The sequence below is a fragment of the Coptis chinensis genome, chromosome 7 (genome assembly GCF_015680905.1).
Source record: "Coptis chinensis isolate HL-2020 chromosome 7, ASM1568090v1, whole genome shotgun sequence".
Classification (NCBI taxonomy): Eukaryota; Viridiplantae; Streptophyta; class Magnoliopsida; order Ranunculales; family Ranunculaceae; genus Coptis; species Coptis chinensis.
In genome coordinates this window covers 84,491,956-84,511,084 of record NC_141462.1, presented here as the reverse complement: position 1 = coordinate 84,511,084, position 19,129 = coordinate 84,491,956, and the positions used below count along the sequence as shown (strand labels likewise).

The window sequence follows — 19,129 nt, the reverse complement described above, 5'->3', positions numbered from 1 at the left end:
ACCTGGATTTCCCCTTGAGCTCCCGTCTGCGTTCACTTTTAGAATCCCCGGGGTTGGGGGAAGCCAATAGCATTCAATAAGTTGGGGGGCTCTTCTCGCTTTATGTGGAAGATTGAATCTGTGCAGAGCTTTCATGTCCGTCATGCAATTGTTCATAGTACCTGATGAACAGTGGTAGGCTCTGATGATGGCTCTCCTGGTGAGAAAGCAAATATCCGAAAAACTGGATTTCTTCTCTTCATAAATCACCTTGTTTCGATTTTTCCACAAACTGACCATGCAAGTCAGCGAGCAAGCTTTCCACATGTCCAAGATCAATGCGCTATGATGCTTGCTTTGTTGCAAAATATCATTGAAGGATTCTATACTTGTTCGCATGCTGAAAATTTGCCTCATCTGATCCCAAACTCGTTTTGCTAGAGGGCAGTGGTACAGGATGTGCTCGATGGTTTCTTCTTCTCGTTTGCATATACAACATCTCGAAGCAAGCTGTATCTTCCTCTTTTGCAGCTGATCATCAGTCCGCGATGCCCCTCTTACTAGTTTCCATGCAATTCCTTGCATTTTAGGTAGTATCTTGGCACTCCATATGAACCTGCATCCCCTGTGCTTCGCAGCTTTTTTTTCTGATGTCTTCATGTGCTGCTGCTACCGAAAATTTCCCTTTTCCATCAGAAAACCATACTCTTTCATCGGCCTTGGAATCATCAGGGTGTTGGAGAGAGAGAAGGTTGATACCGATTGCTTGAAGCACTTGTGCAAAGTTACCTGAGAAATCCCAGTCGCGACCCTGAATAAACTCCTGTAGCCTTCCTTGGAATTTCTTGATATCGGTACTTACTTCTAGGAAGAAGTCACAAATGGGTTTCTTCTGTAGCCAGTTTTCTCGCCAGATATTAATAGAGGAGCCATTCCCCACTATCCACCCATGGAGTTCGGTCATCTCCTTAAGTGCCCATCTGATGCCCCCCCAAACTGTCGATGTCTTGTAATTGGTCTAGGCGCCAGATCGATTTGTGTACTTTCCTCGCATAAACTTCGACCAGTCATTCTCTTCTGTGAGCAGTCCCCACGCTTGTTTCATTAGCATGGATAAGTTGATATCTTTAAGTCTTCGAATGCCTAGACCACCTTCCTCTAAAGGTTTGCATGTTTTTTCCCAAGACACCGTAAAAGATTTTTCTCGGTAGGGTTACCACTCCAAATGAAATTTCGATGATTCGCTTCACATTCTTTGATCATCGACCGTGGCCATCTGTAGATCGCCATATTGTGGACTGGGATACTATTTAGAACATGTCTCGCTAAAACAACCCTTCCTTGAAAAGAGAGCATTTTCCCCGCCCATCCTGCCGCCCTTTTCCTAATCTTGTCAACCAGCGGCGCCAATGCCGCCCTTGTTACCCTACCCCTGATCAAAAGTACTCCAAGATAATTCTCCGGTAAGCTCTCTTCTTTGATTCCCATAGTTGCCTGTATCAAATTCTTCTTTCGGCTTTGCATTGGACTTAGAAAAATCTTGCATTTTTCTTTATTTATGAGCTGCCCTGAGGTGTCTTGATACCTGTTCAAAATCTGCCCTACTTGCTTAAGACATCTCATATTTGCATTGCAGAAAAGAAAGATATCATCCGCAAACATCAAGTGGGAGGGACTGCAGTATTTGGAGTTTATCACCATCGGCTGTATCTTGTTCTCCAGGACCAATCTGCTTATGCTTCGGCTTAGGCAATCTTCCGCTATAGCAAAGAAAGCGGAGGGATAGAGGGTCTCCTTGTTTAAGACCTCTTCCCCGCAGAAAAATTCCCTTGTGGTCCACCATTTATCATGATAGACATTGTGTTGCTTTGGAAAAGCGCTTGAATCCACGATCCATCTTTCATTGAACCCCACTTGTGCGCAAACCGCCCACGAAAGTCCGGTCCATCGTGTCAAAGGCTTGAGAGATGTCAAGTTTTATCCCAATGCTTCCACCATGTCTAAGAGTCTGCAAATCATTCACCAGTTCCGATGCTAGGCCAATGGCTTGTTGTGAGTTTCTGTTAGGGATGAGGCCATATTGTTCCTTACTGATGATTCGTTCTGCTACTGGACGCAGCCTTGTGGCAAGAATCTTTGTGATGATCTTGAAGGCGGTTCGAGAGACATATCGGCCGAAATCTGCCTAACTGATTGGCATTTTTCTCCTTTGGGATTAGAACAATGAAGTTGGTATTGATACCAAATGGCAGTCTAGATTTTAAGAAGAAATAGCAGATGGCCCTTGCAAGATCATACCCGACTATATCCCAACAATGGTGGAAAAAATATCCTGAGAACCCATCAGGACCTGGGGAGCTGTCTGGGTTCAGGTGAAAAACAGCCGCTTTCACTTCTTCTGGTGTTGGAATGGATGTGAGGAGATCATTATCCTCAGCTTGCAAGTCATGAGTCATAGCATGTATAAGATCCCAATCCATAGTATGCTCCACTCTCCTGAATTTGGCAGAGTAATGATTGACTATGTGCCTGCCGATCTCCTCCTGAGTGTGAAGGGTGACACCCTCCTCATTCCTCATTTCTGTGATCAGGGACTTACTTTTATTTCTGTTGGCCATTGCATGAAAGAATTTTGTGTTTCGATCATTGTCCTTGTCCCATTTTGTTCTTGACTTCTGTTTCCAAAAATCTTGTTCCTGCTGTAGCAGCAGTTCCACTTGATTTTCTTGGTCCACCATGTTCATCACAAAATCCTCCGTAACAGCCCCACTCTCGAACTGCTCATGCATCAGATCCAACCTCTTGGTTTCTTCCTCTACCTTGAACCTGATGTTACCAAAAGTCTCTTTATTCCACTTCTTCAAAACAGCCTTAAGACGCTTCAGTTTCTGAGTGAGAATGTATAAAGAATGTCCTAATATTGGCTCCTGCCAAGATTCCATCACCACATCTTTGAACTTTGGATGGGAGCACCACATATTGAAGAACTTGAAAGGCATGTTGTTGGGTCGCGGGATACTGATACTACCCCCCATTAAAGGTGAGTGGTCCGAGTAAATTCTGCTCACCACCTTGTATTTCCATCCTGGGAATGTGGAATTCCAGTTCACATTACATAGCATTCTATCGAGCTTGCCTAGAATTTCAAAATCTCCGACTTGCTTATTCCACCAAGTAAGCTGAAACCCAGAGTTGGGAACTTCCATCAGCTGATTGTTATTCATGAAGTCTCTAAAGTCATTCATGGAGGCAACCGTGGGGTTATTCCCCCCTCTCTTTTCCGAGACACTTAAGTAGGCATTGAAGTCTCCCAGAATCAGCCATGGCAAATTAAAAGAGTTGATGGTTGATAGTTCTAACCAAAGGAGTCTTCTTTGCACGTAAAGGCAATGGGCGTGCACAATGGTGATTAAGACATTGTCAACCATAACTGTAATATGCTGATTCAAAAAGTGAATCATATTAGGAGCTGAAATTGAATCCTTCCACATGAGCCAAAGGTTAGGAGTTCTTTTAAGATCCGAACTGGGATTGGAGTAGAAAGCACTACTCATTCCCAAAGATTGTAGAAAACTCCTGGGGAGATCAGTGGGATAAATCATTGGTTCTGCAATACCCACAATCTCCGGATCCCATTTATTGATAAGCTTGGACAGTCGATTCTGAGACTTGTCGTTTGCTATACCTCTAATATTCCAATATATGCACCTCATTGAGAATATTGGAAATTTATTCGGTTGGATGGTGAAAGTCGAAGTTATTCTTCCGACCCTTAGTCCTAGATCTTGATCCGGACACGGTGGTGGAGGAATGTGAGGATGCTGCCATTGTGGTTTGTATCTTTCTTTGTTGCTTTGGAGATGATCCTCCACATCCTCTTCAATCATATCACTCCAGTTCGATGATTGCGGAGAGGTAGGATCAGGAGGCTTAGACTCGAGTTCCCTCACCTGTTGCTTTTGCACCAGAAGGTGCAGCACTTTCTCCGCCTCAGAGTCTGCTATGTTTAGTCCCACTGAAGTCATATGGATACGAGATAGAGACTCAGATGTAGATCCTCCTCTCTCTGAAGACGGGCTGTTCCCATTGCACAATATGAGCAACTCCTCCTCTCTTATATGAGGTGGTGGAACTGCTGTTGCTACTCTCTCCGTTTGATAGATCCCTTGCTCCTCTCGAGTCTGCCTCAAAACACAGCCGTCTTGAGTCTGCCCTGAGTCACAGTCCTTTCGAGTCTGTCTAGAATCCCAGACCTCGTTATTCTGCCCATAAACCCAGCCCACATCTCCAAGAGCCAGAAGATCTGCTGCTGCTACACTCTCCGTTTGATGGATCCCTTCCTCCTCTCGAGTCTCCCCTCGAGTCTGCCTAGAGTCTCCGTCTTCGCGAGGCTGCCTAGAGACACAGACCTCACGAGTCTGCCTAGTGTCACAGGCCACATCTCCCGATACCAGAAGTGTTTCCCCCGGAACTTGTTCTGTAGGAGTTATCTCATGTTCTCTGTCTTTTTGATGCTCCTTACCAGGTTCTACTTGGTCAATCTGAGTATCTCGATTCTCAGCATGTTGCTCATATCCAGAATCTTCTTGCTCCTGCTGCGTACCTCTAAGAACAGTTGCGGTACTTGTATGAGGTTTTGGTACCTAGTCTGGGACCAAAATCTCCTGATCCTCAATAACATGAACCTCCTCCACTTCACCTAACTCATCAAACCTGTTTTGAATATCAACCCCTCTAACCGAGGCTTTTGGTTTCGGATAGTCTCTCCTTGCTTGCTTTGCTCTCTCTGCTTTTTCTTTTCCTCCCTTTTCGCTGTGAAAGTTATCTCCACTCGTTCGGGTGGAGTGGCATCCACCACCACCTCTTTATCCTTATTTGTCTTATCCTTATCTTTGTTGTCCCTGCATATCCCTTCTAAGCTTCCTGCACTCCGTGACCAAGTGCCCAACAATTTTACAATGCGTGCACATTTTTGGTAATTTCCCAACCTCGACTGTTTGCCGGTTAAAATTCTTAGCTTTGGCGTAGATTTGATCGGGGATAGGCTCGACAGTCCACATCCACTAAGATGTTAGCGTAGTACCCATACTCACGATTGAGTGTTTTTCATCTATTTGCATTGGATAACCCACTCCACGCGTGCCTGTCATGAGGGATTCGGGCTCCGGTATTCTGCCCCGGACCCGACAAGCGAATCCGGACCAAACCATGAGATTGTCTTTGGGTCATGCGGATTGAAATTTGGGGACCATTGGCTAATTCGCATAGGGTTCTTATCAAAGTCCCAAGAACCCTTTGCCCAAACTCTGTTCAGATCATCCGCATTCGAAAATCTTAAGAATAGGAACCCCTTTCCGATAGGTGTAATAAGCCACTCGCCTGTTGGTTGCCAGATTTGGTTCGCTAAAATACGCACTCTGTCAAGCGAGACTTTTTGAAGGTCTATGCGTCCCACCAAGCAGTGTTTGCAGTATAGTAACCCTGCCTCATAAGCCTTATCCGGTATTGTGACAGCGGGGTATTCTCCCATTTTTTCTGGAGTGGTCAGCTCCTGAAATTCCACTGGCGCCCTTAGGTGTTGCTTTGTCACAGCCGCATATGAAATCCTCTGTGATTCTTTAGGAGCTGAATCTTCAGCTCGAGCCTCAATGGTGATGTATTGCGTTGGTGGTTGAAGCTTTTCGTTGGTCACCTTATGGGGGTTCTCAAACTCATAGATGTCCATGTCTGTCCCTTCCTCTCCAGAACTTATACTGTCAGCAGCAAAGGATTTTACCCGAATGAGGAAGTACACATGATCTATTAGGTGAGAGGACCAATTCCTGAAGCTAATCAAAACACCCACTGTACCACAGTGATGGATTTTACCTGAAAGCAAGGATGAACCAAAGGTGGCAACTTTCCTGTAGAGACCGGAACACTCACTGTTGAGCAGTGAGGGATTTTACCCGTCGACAAGAGTGAAAGAGAAGAGAGAAAAAGATCCTACTTCCTTGCCCTATCCAGAACAATCACTGTTAGGCAGTGTTGGATTTTACCTAAATAGGAAAGGTAAACATGTATATATACTATTATCTTGTTCAGCTTTATTAATCATACGAGATAAGGCTTTAGAAGTTAAAATAAACAGGTATGGAGAAAAGGGGTCTCTTTGTCTCAGTCTTCTTTGAGGAAAGAACTGATCCAAGAGAGACCCATTGAGCAAAACTTTGAAAGAGACCGAAGATAAATATTGGTTTATAAAAGTTCTTCACTTGTCACAAAAACCCAATTTTTCAAAGATATTATTTAGAAATGACCATTCTACTCTATCATATGTTTTAGCTACATCCATTTTTAAAGCTACCCAACCATTTTTTTTTTTATACAAATTTTTCATATTATGAAACAATTCACTAGCTAACCTTATAATATCCCCAATGTTTCTACCCTTGACAAAGGCGCCTTGGAAGGGTGACATAATCTTATGAATATGACATTTAAGTTTATTAGCTAAAATTTTTGAAATAATTTTGTAAACAAAATTACGTAAACTTATTGGCCTGATCGAACTAACTTAGAGATATGTTCAGGAGAGGTAACCTTAGGTATCAAGGAAATAAAAGTTTCATTAAACTTAGGATTAAAGATACCATTAATGAAGAAATCTTGCACACATGTCCACAACAACAGGTCCAACCACCTCCCAACAAGTTTGGAAGAAACCCCCAGGAAGCCATCAGGACATGGGGCTTTAAGAGCACCCATTTTCTTTACAACCAACCAAATATCCTCCCCAGATGGGATCTTAACCAACATATCATTCTCAATATTAGTGATGTAAGGTGTGAAAAGGGAATCAATAGCAACATTATTCACAAGCATATCAGAAGTTTATATTTTTACGAACCTAGTGCCCCCCCCCCCCAACCCAGATATCATTATCATCTTTTATCTTGTCAATATTATTTTTCCTCTTTCTATATATAATGGAAGTGTGAAAGAACTTTGTATTTCTACGTTGTTCTATAATTAGCATTGTTGGATTGATTTGCTTTATCAGGAGAGGGGAGAGAATCATTAGAAACTGGAGAACTAGAGTGGTGCATGTAAGAGTCGAGAAGAGTTAAAGGCCTCAACTTCCAAAGAAGAGGGTTGAGGACCAGAGTGTGCATCAATAGATCTAGTTTTAGCAACAGATACCATAACTAGGTCAAGATTCCCCATATTATAGTATTCCTGGGTCCTTAGTACCATCTCATGTCCATTAAGGGCATCTCCAATGGGGGGTGTAAACCGTATAGAGTGAAAATTTTACACCCCAAATATAAAAATACTTTCTCCAATGGGAGTGCTATACCGTAAGTAAAAGTGTATTAGCTGATAGAGAGGGAAAGGAATTCCCCCTCTCGCTATTAGTTATTAAAAAGCCCGGGCGACACTCGGACTGACGTCTGAGTGAAATAATTTTCGGACATCACTTGGAGTGAAGTTTAAACCGTTGCAACTCAAACGTTACTTCAACTGATGTCCCATTCAAATTTGAACTCAAACGTCACTCCGAGTGACGTTCTTGCTATAACGGGCAAAAAATGATTTTTTTTTTTAATTTCAAGTGCATAAACACTGGGCACTTTCGTTTCTATTATTTTCCATTGTAATTCTCTCCCAAGCTTTTTTTTTTTTTCTAGTCAATGGATTCTCTACCTCAAGATGATATTTCTCCAACACCCGTCAATGGAAAAAAAAAAAGAAACCGCCTATTGAATTTCACCATTAGTGAAGATGTGAAACTTTGTGAAAGTTTGCTAACAATTGGAGAAGATGGGATTGTAGGTGTGTGTCAAATTTCGGGCAATTATTGGCAAAGAATAACAAATGAGAGAGGGGGTTTGGAGAAGATGATATTTCCTTATCTTAATACCATGTATATATACTATTATCTTGTACAGCTTTATTAATCATGCGTGATAAGGCTTTAGAAGTTAAAATAAACAGGTATGGAGAAAGGGGGTCTCTTTGTCTCAGTCTTCTTTGAGGAAAGAACTGATCCAAGAGAGACCCATTGAGCAAAACTTTGAAAGAGACCGAAGATAAATATTGGTTTATAAAAGTTCTTCACTTGTCACAAAAACTCAAATTTTCAAAGATATTATTTAGAAATGACCATTCTACTCTATCATATGTTTTAGCTATATCCATTTTTAAAGCTACCCAACCATCTTTTTTTTTATACATATTTTTCATATTATGAAACAAGTCACTAGCTAACCTTATAATATCCCCAATGTTTCTACCCTTGACAAAGGCGCCTTGGAAGGGTGACACAATCTTATGTATATGACATTTTAGTTTATTAGCTAAAAATTTTGAAATAATTTTGTAAACAAAATTACGTAAACTTATTGGCCTGATCGAACTAACTTAGAGATATTTTAAGGAGAGGTAACCTTAGGTATCAAGGAAATAAAAGTTTCATTAAACTTAGGGTTAAGGATACCATTGATGAAGAAATCTTGCACACATGTCCACAACAGCAGGTCCAACCACCTCCCAACAAGTTTGGAAGAAACCCCAAGGAAGCCATCAGGACTTGGGGCTTTAAGAGCACCCATTTTCTTTACAACCAACCAAATATCCTCCCCAGATGGGATCTTAACCAACATATCATTCTCAATATCAGTGATGTAAAGTGTGAAAAGGGAATCAATAGCAACATTATTCACAAGCATATCAGAAGTTTATATTTTTACGAACCTAGTCCCCCAACCCAGATATCATTATCATCTTTTATCTTGTCAATATTATTTTTCCTCTTTCTATATATAATGGAAGTGTGAAAGAACTTTGTATTTCTACATTGTTCTATAATTAGCATTGTTGGATTGATTTGCTTTACCAGGAGAGGGGAGAGAATCATTAGAAACTGGAGAACTAGAGTGGTGTATGTAAGAATCGAGAAGAGTTAAAGGCCTCAACTTCCAAAGAAGAGGGTTGAGGACCAGAGTGTGCATCAATAGATCTAGGTTTAGCAACAGATACCATAACTAGGTCAAGATTCCCCATATTATAGTATTCCTGGGTCCTTAGTACCATCTCATGTCCATTAAGGGCATCTCCAATGGGGGGTGTAAACCGCATAGAGTGAAAATTTTACACCCCAAATATAAAAAAACTCTCTCCAATGGGAGTGATATACTGTAAGTAATAGTGTATTAGCTGATAGAGAGGGAAGGGAATTCCCCCTCTCGCTATTAGTTAATAAAAAGCCCGGGCGACACTCGGACTGACGTCTGAGTGAAATAATTTTCGGACGTCACTTGGAGTGAAGTTTCAATCGTTGCAATTCAAACGTTACTTCAAGTGATGTCCCATTCAAATTTGAACTCAAACGTCACTCCAAGTGACGTTCTTGCTATAACGGGCAAAAAATGATTTTTTTCGAATTTCAAGTGCATAAACACTGGTCACTTTTGTTTCTATTATTTTCCATTATAATTCTCTCCCAAGCTTTTTTTTTCTTCTAGTCAATGGATTCTCTACCTCAAGATGAAATTTCTCCAACACCCGCCAATGGAAAAAAAAAAAGAAACCGCCTATTTAATTTCACCATTAGTGAAGATGTGAAACTTTGTGAAAGTTGGCTAACAATTGGAGAAGATGGGATTGTAGGTGTGTGTCAAATTTCGGGCAATTATTGGCAACGAATAACAAATGAGAGAGGGGGTATGGAGAAGATGATATTTCCTTATCTTAATACCATGTATATATACTATTATCTTGTTCAACTTTATTAATCATGCGAGATAAGGCTTTAGAAGTTAAAATAAACAGGTATGGAGAAAGGGGGTCTTTTTGTCTCAGTCTTCTTTGAGGAAAGAACTGATCCAAGAGAGACCCACTGAGCAAAACTTTGGAAGAGACCGAAGATAAATATTGGTTTATAAAAGTTCTTCACTTGTCACAAAAACCCAATTTTTAAAAGATATTATTTAGAAATGACCATTCTACTCTATCATATGTTTTAGCTATATCCATTTTTAAAGCTACCCAACCATCTTTTTTTTTATACATATTTTTCATATTATGAAACAATTCACTAGCTAACCTTATAATATCCCCAATGTTTCTACCCTTGACAAAGGCGCCTTGGAAGGGTGACACAATCTTATGAATATGACATTTAAGTTTATTAGCTAAATTTTTTGAAATAATTTTGTAAACAAAATTACGTAAACTTATTGGCCTGATCGAACTAACTTAGAGATGTGTTCAGGAAAGGTAACCTTAGGTATCAAGGAAAGAAACGTTTCATTAAACTTAGGGTGAAGGATACCATTAATGAAGAAATCTTGCACACATGTCCACAACAGCAGGTCCAACCACCTCCCAACAAGTTTGGAAGAAACCCCCAGGAAGCCATCAGGACTTGGGGCTTTAAGAGCACCCATTTTCTTTACAACCAACCAAATATCCTCCCCAGATGGGATCTTAACCAACATATCATTCTCAATATCAGTGATGTAAAGTGTGAAAAGGGAATCAATAGCAACATTATTCACAAGCATATCAGAAGTTTATATTTTTACGAACCTAGTGCCCCCCAACCCAGATATCATTATCATCTTTTATCTTGTCTATATTATTTTTCCTCTTTCTATATATAATGGAAGTGTGAAAGAACTTTGTATTTCTACGTTGTTCTATAATTAGCATTGTTGGATTGATTTGCTTTATCAGGAGAGGGGAGAGAATCATTAGAAACTGGAGAACTAGAGTGGTGTATGTAAGAGTCGAGAAGAGTTAAAGACCTCAACTTCCAAAGAAGAGGGTTGAGGACCAAAGTGTGCATCAATAGATCTAGGTTTAGCAACAGATACCATAACTAGGTCAAGATTCCCCATATTATAGTATTCTTGGGTCCTTAGTACCATCTCATGTCCATTAAAGGCATCTCCAATAGGGTGTAAACCGTATAGAGTGAAAATTTTACACCCCAAATATAAATAAACTCTCTCCAATGGGAGTGCTATACCGTAAGTAATAGTGTATTAGCTGATAGAGAGGGAAGGGAATTCTCCCTCTCGCTATTAGTTAATAAAAAGCCTAGGCGACACTCGAACTGACGTCTGAGTGAAATAATTTTCAGACGTCACTTGGAGTGAAGTTTCAACCGTTGCAACTCAAACGTTACTTCAAGTGATGTCCCATTCAAATTTGAACTCAAACATCACTCCAAGTGACATTCTTGCTATAACGGGCAAAAAATGATTTTTTTTCGAATTTCAAGTGCATAAACACTGGTCACTTTTGTTTCTATTATTTTCCATTATAATTCTCTCCCAAGTTTTTTTTTCTAGTCAATGGATTCTCTACCTCAAGATGAAATTTCTCCAAAACCCGCCAATGGAAAAAAAAAAAACCGCCTATTGAATTTCACCATTAGTGAAGATGTGAAACTTTGTGAAAGTTGGCTAACAATTGGAGAAGATGGGATTGTAGGTGTGTGTCAAATTTTGGGCAATTATTGGCAACGAATAACAAATGAGAGAGGGGGCATGGAGAAGATGATATTTCCTTATCTTAATACCATGTATATATACTATTATCTTGTACAGCTTTATTAATCATGCGAGATAAGGCATTAGAAGTTAAAATAAACAAGTATGGAGAAAGGGGGTCTCTTTGTCTCAGTCTTCTTTGAGGAATGAACTTATCCAAGAGAGACCCATTGAGCAAAACTTTGAAAGAGACCGAAGATAAATATTGGTTTATAAAAGTTCTTCACTTGTCACAAAAACCCAATTTTTCAAAGATATTATTTAGAAATGGCCATTCTACTCTGTCATATGTTTTAACTATATCCATTTTTAAAGCTACCCAACCATCTTTTTTTTTATACATATTTTTCATATTATGAAACAATTCACTAGCTAACCTTATAATATCCCCAATGTTTCTACCCTTGACAAAGGCGCCTTGGAAGGGTGACACAATCTTATGAATATGAAATTTAAGTTTATTAGCTAAAATTTTTGAAATAATTTTGTAAACAAAATTACGTAAACTTATTGGCCTGATCGAACTAACTTAGAGATATGTTCAGGAGAGGTAACCTTAGGTATCAAGGAAATAAAAGTTTCATTAAACTTAGCGTTAAGAATACCATTAATGAAGAAATCTTGCACACATGTCCACAGCAGCAAGTCCAACCACCTCCCAACAAGTTTGGAAGAAAACCCCCAGGAAGCCATCAGGACCTGGGGCTTTAAGAGCACCCATTTTCTTTACAGCCAACCAAATATCCTTCCCAGATGGGATCTTAACCAACATATCATTCTCAATATCAGTGATGTAAGGGGTGAAAAGGGAATCAATAGTAGCATTATTCATAAACATATCAGAAGTTTATATTTTTACGAACCTAGTGCCCACCCCCCCCCCCCCCCCCAGATATCATTATCATCTTTTATCTTGCCTATATTATTTTTCCTCTTTCTATATATAATGGAAGTGTGAAAGAACTTTGTATTTCAACCTTGTTCTATAATTAGCATTGTTGGATTGATTTGCTTTATCAGGAGAGGGTAGAGAATCATTAGAAACTGGAGAACTAGAGTGGTGTATGTAAGAGTCGAGAAGAGTTAAAGGCCTCAACTTCCAAAGAAGTGGGTTGAGGACCAGAGTGTGCATCAGTAGATCTAGGTTTAGCAGTAGATACCATAACTAGGTCTAGATTCCCCATATTATAGTATTCCTGGGTTCTTAGTACCATCTCATGTCCATTAAGGGTCCAATGGGGGGTGTAAACCTTATAGAGTGAAAATTTTACACCCCAAATATAAAAAAAACTCTCTCCAATGTGGGTGATATACCGTAGGTAATAGTGTATTAGCAAATAAAGAGGGTGGGGAATTCCCCCTCTCGCTATTAGTTAATAAAAAGCACGGGCGACACTCGAACTGACGTCTGAGTGAAATAATTTTCGGACGTCACTTGGAGTGAAGTTTCAACCGTTGCAACTCAAACGTTACTTCAAGTGACGTCCCATTCAAATTAGAACTCAAACGTCACTCCAAGTGACGTTCTTGCTATAATGGGCAAAAAATGATTTTTTTCGAATTTCAAGTGCATAGACACTGGTCACTTTTGTTTCTATTATTTTCCATTATAATTCTCTCCCAAGCTTTTTTTTTTTCCTAGTCAATGGATTCTCTACCTCAAGATGAAATTTCTCCAACACCCGCTAATAGAAAAAAAAAAAAAAAAAAAACCGCCTGTTGAATTTCACCATTAGTGAAGATGTGAAACTTTGTGAAAGTTGGCTAACAATTGAAGAAGATGGGATTGTAGGTGTGGGTCAAACTTCGGGCAATTATTGGCAACGAATAACAAATGAGTTTAAATTGCGCAATCCCGGCACTCCACGCACCTTAGAATCAATCAAAGCGCGTTGGCAAATGATTAACAAGGGTGTGAGCAAATTTGTTGGCTATATGGCACAATTGGAGAACAATCATCGTAGTGGGACTAGTATACAAGATATGGTAACTCTATTTTGGTGGCTAATGATCGGTTAACTCTATTTGTTTTTAATTATTTTTTTTTCTTTTTACTTTTCTAACTTTTTTTTTTAGATGGTTAGAGCAAGAGTATCAAGATCAAGAAGATAGCCCTTTTCCTTTTGACCATTGCTATCTTATGCTTAAAGATACCCCCAAGTGGCATAGGTCAATTGAAACAAAGACAAAACCAAAGACTTCAAAGAAAATTCAAGGCGAGGGGTCATCGAATGTTAATGATTCACAAACTCCAATTTGTTTAGATGAAGATGTTAATGCGCCTACTATGATGACTAGTGATCTTATACGACCGGATGGCATTAAGAAGCAAAAAGAGAGAGAAAGGAGAGCTAGTGAAGTGGCAAAAGTGGTTGAGGGGTTTGTTAGCCATGTTGAGTTGAGAATGGAAAAGCAAAACAAACTCTTGGAAACACAACTTCAATCTAAGGATCATGACCAAGAGTTGAAGGACAAAAAAATTGAAGCTATGGAAAGAAGAGAAGAAGGTAAAATTATGGCAATGGATCTTTTGGTTCTTCCGGATTTTCGACATGAATACTTCGAAGCAAAACAAGCCGAGATTTACAAAAAGTGGAAAGAAGACAATTGAACAAGTGGTGGTGTGGGGGGTTGGGGGAGTTTGAGATGTAATATTTATACTTGTTCTAGTATTTGTTCTTGATATTTATTTACATTCCTTAAAATTTGAATCTAGCAGTAATTTTCAATTGGAGATGTTCTTTTATCAATCATTTCTTATATATATATTTCGTAAAATCAAACATATAGAGTTGATAAGTTTAGATGTATTTTTCTTAGACTATTGTTGAGACTATGGCCTAAAATCAACAAATGAGAATTTACTTAAAAAAATAATAATAATAAGACATGCAAGTTGTTTAGCAATTGATCACAAATCACTATATTTGAATCTCATTGAAAAAAATAAAACATTGATTACTTTAACCACACATTCTACTTGACTATCATTAAGAAGAATGCAAATTAATGAGCCCCACCCAACTATCATTCTCCCAAAAAAATTAATTAATTCATTGTCTCCACCTTCCAAATTATATAAGTTAGACTTCATTCTCTTCATAGATTAACAATTTTAGCATTTCATTAATGTCAAGAGAAGATAAAATTACTTTCAACCAATCTCTTTTTTAGAACAATTTATCTTCTTCATCTAGTAGTTCTTCCGAAGATGAAGAAATGGAAAATTTGGTTAATGATATGTTTCGTCCAAAAGTGGAAAATATAGTTGGTCCTATGATACAACTAATTCAAGAAATTGTTGAGGAGGGAGATCTAAGGAGATTGTATTTTATTGATAAGCCTATTTTTTATAATGGCTATTTTCAACAAAGGTATGTATAATTCTATTTTTACTAATTTCGTATGTATATCATTTTAGCGTAGTGAGTTTATTTTTTTGTTTAAATTATTTATCATTTTGATGTAGTTTTTTATTTTATATTATTGCCACATTCTTTGTAAATTTTCTTAGTTATTTTAAGTGTGCATAGTTTATATTTTAATCATTTTATTATTATTTTTAACAAAGGTATCACATGCATCGCCATCTTTTTTTGCGAATTTAGCTAGTGTCCAAGAATATGACAATTACTTCATAGACAAGAAAGATGGGATAGAAAAATGGGGAGTGGCTGGCTTACAAAAGGTGTTGTGTGCGGTTCGTATGCTCGCACAAGGTTGTGCAGCAGATTCTACAGATGAGACCTTTATGCTTGGAGAAAGTACAGCTATAGAAAGTTTGATGCACTTTTGTGATGCTGTGAATGGTGTGTTTGAGGAACATTACCTTAGAACACCTACACAAGAGGATGTAAACCGTTTACTAAAAGTGAATGAGGCACGTGGCTTTCCAGGCATGCTAGGGAGCATTGATTGCATGCATTAGACATGGAAAAATTGTTCGGTCGAGTGGCAAGGTTCACATAGGGGACATAAGAAAGAGCCAACCATTATTTTAGAAGCCGTAGCCGATCAAGATTTATGGATATGGCATGCATTTTTTGGTGTGTCAGGTTCCAACAATGATATTAATGTGCTCCATAGGTCTAATGTGTTCCAACCTCTTATTTCAGGTAATAAGAATATTAAAAAATTTTGCGCTCCATAAATTTATCACCGCATCTTATATTTTAAAAATTGCATTTCTTGTTCAGGTGAATCTCTTGCTTGTAATTTCATTGTAAGGGGAAATCCGTATGGTATGGGATATTATCTTACAGATGATATTTATCCACAGTGGGCTACTCTAATTCGAACGATCAAACGACCAATGAATGCAAAAGAAAAGAATTTTGCCATATTTCAAGAGTCATGTTGAAAGGATGTGGAACGTGCTTTTGGTGCTCTCCAATCACGATTTGCTATTGTGTGCGGTTTGGCACGCTTTTGGAAGCGGGAAGATCTTGGACGCATAATGAAGACTTGTGTAATCCTCCAGAACTTAATTGTTGAGGACGAGCGTGAAATTGGAGTTGCCAATTGGGAACCTCCAGAAGGGGATAGAAGATTTGCTTTGGAGCAACCAGAAAATGAGTATCAACATGTTCTTAATTTGGTTAATCGATTAAATATCATTCAAAATCGTGCAACCAATATTCAATTAACTCGAGACTTAATGGAGCATCTATGGGATTTCGCTGGAGAACAATAATTGGATTAAATCTTGTTTAATTGTGTTATGTTTAATGTGTTGGAGTGTTAGACTATGGTTTACGTACTTTAATCATAATGAATTTTAGCTTATGATTTATCTATCTAATCTTACTTTTATTGTTTGATGTCAATTGAACATCTTAAAAAAAATCGGCAGAGTTTCCTTTGAATATTTAAACATATCATATAAGCACCTAAAAAAAATCGGCAAAGTATCATATGAATATTCAACATATCATATATATAAGCACCTTAAAAAAATTTCAGCAGAGTATCATTTGAATATTCAACATATCATATAAACACCTTACTATTACAACCAAAAGTTCACACTGACATCAATTTGAAGTTCATAAAACTAGTACTCTTACAACCAAACAAATTTCATAACTCTCTGCCGCACAACACTAAACAAAAGCCTTCAAACTATTAGTGTATTTCCAGCAGGCTTCAAACTTCTGCTACCATGGATTCCAGCCTTCAAACTTCTGCTACGAAGCATTTCCAGCAGGCTTCAAACTTCTTGGTGGCTGCTAGCAAGCATTTCCAGCATTTCCAATATTTCCAGCAGTCTTCAAACTTCTTGCAGAGAAATACACATAAGTTTTAGTTAGCATCATACATGGAATTTGCTGGTACGTACATTTAGATCAAACAAAGTTGCTCGAGAAGGCATTTTTGCTCTTGTTTTGTTTTTACAAAGACGAGATGACAATAAATGCTTACAATAAAATAACTAGGAAATTCACAGGCGATGGAAAACGTATAAATTGGTCTGAAGAAGAAGAAGAAGAAGAAGAAGAAGAAAACTTGCTGCAAAGTCCTTGAAAAGTTTCGAAATTAAGTAACTCCGAAAGATTGTTAAATGGATCCTCCACAATGGATTTCACACGTCCTCCATCCATTTTAACTCACTCTATAGTCTATACTCTATACTGACAAACACCTTTCAATGTCAAAGTTGTTCCCTAACATCCCACCTTTTGCATCATATATATAACACCTCAAAACCTCCCTCCTTATGCAAACTAGTGACATCAGAGAGTACAGAATCACCCCTCCTTCTGAATCATTAACAAAAACCCAATAAACAACTTTAATCCATTGAACCAAGTAATTGAAAACAAAAGTATTCATTCACAAAGAGGTCTGTATATACATGTCTTGGAAACACTAACAGACTGCACGTAAAAAAGTTACTAACCTTGGGCTTTAGCAAATTCTAGCTGTTGCAAACTGAGACTGCAGTTTTGGAGTTTTGTGGGAGCCTTAAAAGATGAATACGCAGAGAGAAAAGAAAGTTGAAGACAGTTTTTTTTTGGTTTTGCTTTGAAAGCCAGCACAAGAGAGTTGCTGTGTTGACATCACAGACTTGGCATCACAGCCATATGTTCGTCCACCATGACAAGTCTTGGCATCACAGCTAGTCCCTTCCACCATAGCATGTTCGTCCACCATGACAAGGATGCTTCAGATTGTAAAGGGATTCACGCCATATGTGAGCCGACTGCCGAGGCAGTGAGATGTGATGTGCCCAAAAGTATTGAACAACCACCAGACAAGAACCAAACTAGTTCTTCCCTGTGACTTCAGGCAATTGGCCAGACAAGGCTGAAGAAGACAGGCAAAGGAACTAGTTTTTGAAGACTAAAACTAGATGCTTCCCGTTACTCGATGTAGTATCAAAACTAATCTGAGCTTCCATAAAACAAACGTGGACACCAATGAACAAACAAGAACAAACGGTATCAATTTCCTGAATAGAGTCAAGTTCTGGATTGCTACAGGGAGTGGAAATGATTGATACGTCAAATTGCCTTGGCTTGGGAAGTATCTCAGTCCACAATCAAGCAATCATAAATACCAGATGACTAGTCTAAGTACAGAATTCCAGATCTTGTGAGAGAAAACTAAAAATCAGTTCAAGAAAGTGCAATCGCAAAGAGAAAATTGTAGTCCAACAAAAAGAAGCAAAAAAATAAAACAAGCATCAAACTCAAAACCCACTCCAACACAATATAGTACCTAAAAATACCCAAATAAAAAATCCCAGCCCATCAAAATACCCAAACAAAAACACGTGCTGAATCAAAACTGAATCAAAATATATTAGAGCTAAAATTGTTTGAAGTTTGTACACTAACCAAAACTGAATCAAAAGCCTTAACTTCTATTTGCTCGCCTTCTCCGTGTCCTTGTATTTTGTGTCCTTGTATGAGTCTGAGTGGTCTGCAATCCAAATTAGTTGCTATTAAGTAAACAACAATTTATATATAATAAAAAATATATACCAGGAGGCCTTTCCGTGATTGCTTGATGTAGGCCTTATTACAAAAATATACACTTAATAAACAAAAATTGTACTGCCTAGCTATCCATGTACGCTTGACCAAAGCGTAGTCTAATATCCTCGAGCTCATGCTCTGCTATATCCCCCCTCGTCCTCTCAGCCTCTAGGTCCTTGACACTTTGCCGAGATGTGTCAAGTAGAACTCGACGCAAGCCATTTGTCAATCTCAATGACAAGGCATACATAGACCGTAGAGTATCCTATTTATATAAAAAAGTATACATTAGTCTATTAAAAAATTAAAATACAACAATTAACTAATTCGAGCACATAAAACTTACCACGTCATGTTCGTTAATGCGTGGATCAAGCTGTGGTAATACACTATTGTCAGTGGGTGGAATCACATAATTAACTACTACTTGGCCTTCTGATCCAACCATACATGCCGTTCAAACATCGTCTGTCGGGTCAACCTCCAACAACACATGAGCATCATATCCACCTGGTGCATAGGTCGCCTGTGAAGGCCCTGGGAATTGGAGCTCCTGTCTTAAGGCCTCCGGAGTGACTAAATCAAGGTTGGATGAACGATAAACAGACCCTGGTAGGATGGACCCTCGAG

The 19,129-nt window shown here is 38.7% G+C and overlaps 1 long non-coding RNA gene across 3 annotated transcripts; it reads right to left on the bottom strand.

Moving 5' to 3' along the window:
- Nucleotides 1-16,434: 16,434 nt before the first annotated feature.
- On the bottom strand, nt 16,435-18,766 carry LOC147489501 (uncharacterized). 3 transcript variants are annotated; one of them, XR_015203015.1, is made up of 3 exons: nt 18,579-18,766; nt 18,359-18,443; nt 16,435-16,793 (listed from the first exon to the last, which is right to left on the bottom strand). It is a non-coding gene; the product is annotated as an uncharacterized LOC147489501 (long non-coding RNA). The 3 variants fall into 3 exon arrangements; XR_015203016.1 differs by lacking the exon at nt 18,579-18,766 and adding an exon at nt 18,506-18,530; XR_015203014.1 differs by lacking the exon at nt 18,579-18,766 and having other exon boundaries at nt 18,359-18,485.
- Between the last annotated feature and the right edge of the window lie 363 nt (nt 18,767-19,129).